The sequence below is a fragment of the Frankliniella occidentalis genome, unplaced genomic scaffold, assembly GCF_000697945.3.
Source record: "Frankliniella occidentalis isolate FOCC.00 unplaced genomic scaffold, Focc_3.1 Scaffold98, whole genome shotgun sequence".
Lineage (NCBI taxonomy): Eukaryota > Metazoa > Arthropoda > Insecta > Thysanoptera > Thripidae > Frankliniella > Frankliniella occidentalis.
Window position 1 is genome coordinate 337145 of NW_026267227.1, and position 3522 is coordinate 340666.

At 51.4% G+C, this 3522-nt stretch overlaps 1 protein-coding gene across 4 annotated transcripts in view; it reads right to left on the reverse strand.

The window, feature by feature from the left end:
* The window catches only part of LOC113205907 (uncharacterized), an 86127-nt gene that overhangs the window by 79939 nt on the left and 2666 nt on the right, over nucleotides 1-3522 (reverse strand). Inside the window, exons 2-4 of one of the 4 annotated variants that reach the window (XM_052269639.1) lie at nucleotides 2431-2625; nucleotides 2262-2347; nucleotides 786-842 (exon numbers count right to left, since the gene is read on the reverse strand). The gene's annotated coding sequence lies outside the window, so the exon portion shown is untranslated. Of the gene's footprint in view, nucleotides 1-785; nucleotides 843-2261; nucleotides 2626-3522 lie in introns of those variants that run through there. The other 3 variants (XM_052269641.1, XM_052269638.1, XM_052269640.1) reach the window with 3 other exon arrangements.

Below are 3522 nucleotides of genomic sequence, written 5' to 3' on the forward strand. Positions count from 1 at the left end.
GTGTGTGTGTGTGCAGTCCACATTCCTAGTCACGCATCGTCAGAAGACGTAGACTTTCCAAGTGGTTCCATTTTTGAAAAACTAAGTGTTGATAAATCTAGCAGAAAACAGCAAGTTCTATCGACAGACACCTAGGCACACTAGTGTCAGGAAGCAAATGCTTCCTTTGTTTGCTGGGTGGATACCTCGGTTGGCCGGACAAACCGGAAGGCCAAGCAGCAGACTATGGACGGCGTGGACGTTTCGCCCGCCACTTCCGCCACGCTCCTCAAAACCACGGCAGATCCCCCTCTCCCCCAAAGTTCATACAACATCTACGAGGAACAATAAAAGAAGCATTCTGTAGTTCTGTTTTCGAAAATGACGAGCAGAGAGAAAGAGGCAGGTGCTTATTACGAATGCGAACGCTGCATCCAAACAGACGTCACTCGACGGTAACCTAACCTCCTTCGTGCAGGTGTACATCATTGCTTTGGACGGGCGTCACGGGAGGTATTTGGGTCATCTCTTGACAGTGTACGACGCGCACGGCAAGGTGTGAAGTCGAGAAGACAGGTAGGCAGGTAGGTAAGGCCGTCAATGGGGCCGCACTTCCCGGAGACACCTCAATGAGGGATGAATGAACGGACTCGGGCGGGCGGCGGCCGTGGTGGAAGGGGGCAAATCGCTTTCGTGAGTCCTGAGCAAAGGCGAGAGAGAGAGAGAGAGGGAGAGAGAGAGAGAGAGAGAGAGAGAGAGAGAGAGAGATTGGTTCCTGCCTGCAGCACCTGTGTTGTGTACTTTACCGACGCGCATTGCGTTCCGGAGTCACCGCCTTCCGTCGACCTCTGGACACAAACACTCTGCGAAAAGGAAGTGCATTTCTGAATGATGTACTGTATTTCTGGTTTCCATGGCACGCGAAACATTTCAAGAGGCTAATGTTACATCGCATGAGAAAAAATTGGTTGCACTTTGTGCTTGCTGCTTTCGAAATAATCTTAAACTTCAAAGCCGTCACTTTTCTGCGAACTTCAGATATTTCTGCTTCGTCAGTAGCAAACGCCCGCACCGAGACTTATGTCACTATCACTCTCAAGCGCGTACTGATTTTTTTGGTAAAGATCTACGTTTTCACCCAGTATTATAACAGACGAATGTTTTATTCGTTTTATTCATCATTCAATGTATATTTCACTAAGTAATTTACTGATAAAACAAGAAATTGTCGGTGATAGGTAGTGTAAAAAAATATTTAAAGTTACTGACGCAAAAGAAACATTGTCAGTAGTTTTAAAAATATTTCTAAAACAGCAGGAGTGAGGAGGTGAAATGGAAAAAGGATACGCGGAGTAGAGGGTAACTTAAGGTGGATCTCCAATGGAGCAATCTACGCTACCCATCACCCATCATCCGTCACCCATCACTTGCGATTTCGTGTTTTTACATCGCGAAATACAATCATAAGGTGTATAGTCATATTAATTGTTCACACACATCCTTAGTCTTAACCACAACGCGAGTTGTACGCGTAAATACACGAAATATCAAGTGATGGGTGACGGATGGTGGGTGATGGGTAGCGCAGATTGCTCCATTGGAGATCCACCTTTAGTAACAGAAAAAGATTGGATGGGGCGTACGATGCGCTGTCTGGCGGTCTCATCGGGAACCAGCGTCACGTGCCGCAATGCCTGACCTGCACATGCTACCTAGGAAAACACAAACCCACTCCAAGCAAAGCTGGCTCAAGCAGGCATTGTCAGCGTGACGGTGGTGCGGCGATGATGGGGAAGGATGAAGGCAACCAGACGGCACAAAGACCGAGACAGAGCCTCTTTTACAGGGGCGAGCAGCGAGCACAGAGTAAGAGTGAGAGGACACTTGTCCGAAAATTCAAAAATAAAGGAGCGCGCGTTCAGATGGACCGCGCGCGGCAAACTCGCTAACACGCATGCTGCTACAGCCAATTAGCAGCGGGCAAATAACACGTGACCGGACGACACGCGACTCGCGAAAGGCTGCTGGCGGTTCTCTCTCTCTCTCTCTCTCTCTCTCTCTCTCTCTCGTCCCCCTCCCTCCTCCTCCCCCGCTCTCTCTCATTCTAGAGGTCTTATGAGACGTGCAAATACTGCACTTGCCTCCAATGGGCAGTACACGTGTGAAGCCTTGACATGTAATATTGCAACGACGATCAAAAAAAACTATCCCACTCTACTAAAAAGCCGAACCGAAGCCAACCCCCATGCTAATTAATGTATGCTAAGCACGATCATACTCACACATAGTTTCCATTCGCGTCCCGCTCCTCCCCCGCGCCGCCATGGCCATGCGGTTATCTCCGTCCGATCCCCCCCGCGCGCCGCTGCTGTAACGTACAGACAGATGGAAAATCAGAAACAAAAAGAAAAGAAAGGTTCAAAACAGCTAGGCCACACTGCGTCAGCCGACCCTGTAATTAAAAACACGCCGCGGGGTCCCGCGCCGGGTCCTTCGCTCATCGTTCGGGATGTTGTGTTGGATTTCTGAAGCCCGCCGCCGGTGCCGGGCTGGGCAGCAGCGCACAGACGGGCACGACACGTCGTACGGCGACAAGGCGGTGCATACCCTCACATCGCCGCCGTCGTCGCCGCCGTCGCCGCGCCGCTGCAACAGTTGGAAGGAGCTCCATTACCGTCGATTAGGCCCCGGACGCGCCGCCCTGGACCGCTAATTGTTGCAAATTATTATAATTTGGGCCGCCGGGCCGTCGCCGGGCGGGCGGGCGAGCGGCACACACACTGGTCACTCGGGGTTAGGAGGGGTTATGGCAGGGCTCGGCGGCGCCTTCGAGGCGCCTATTGGCACAAGACATTCCATATCGCTTGAGTGAATCTGTCACAAAGTGCCACCATGGGCATCCAAACCCCCTGGCACCTTTGAGAAGAGGCATGCCATGGCCATGGCCACGTTCAGTGTGTCGCGCGGCCTCAGGGCGGATCGCCCTATTCAACGCTTTAGCTTGTCTGGTCGAGAGAAGGGTGGCCGGTCGGCCGGCCCCGGTGGCCGCTGGCCACCAACACCGAGAAATTGTGAATACCTTCGATGACGGTGGTTAAGGCCCCTCGTGATATGCACTTAGAAATAATTGAATAATGTCCCTAATGCACTGTAGGGGCACATCTCAGCCGCCCTCCGTGTTGGTTTAGCAGCCAATAGGCCCCCTGCAATCGTGCCCGGTCCATTAGTACCTCAACAAACTATATTGCCCGAGGCGGGAAGAAGACAGACAAAGAATTTTTAAGGGTTGGTATTTTTTTGTAGAAAAAAAAATAATAACTATTTAAAGTACACCTCCCGCATTTGGCCGCAATGCAATGCCCTCTCACTCTCGTCGATAAATCGATAGGGACCTGTTCTGTCGCCGCGCCTCTCAGATCAGATCGGAACGCAGTGCTGCCGCCCGGGAAACATTTTCTCTTTTCAAACTAATCGACCGGACCTCCTTCAATGTGATCGGGAAGAAAAGGATGGAAACAAGTGCGACCAAACAGCTGACCCCCC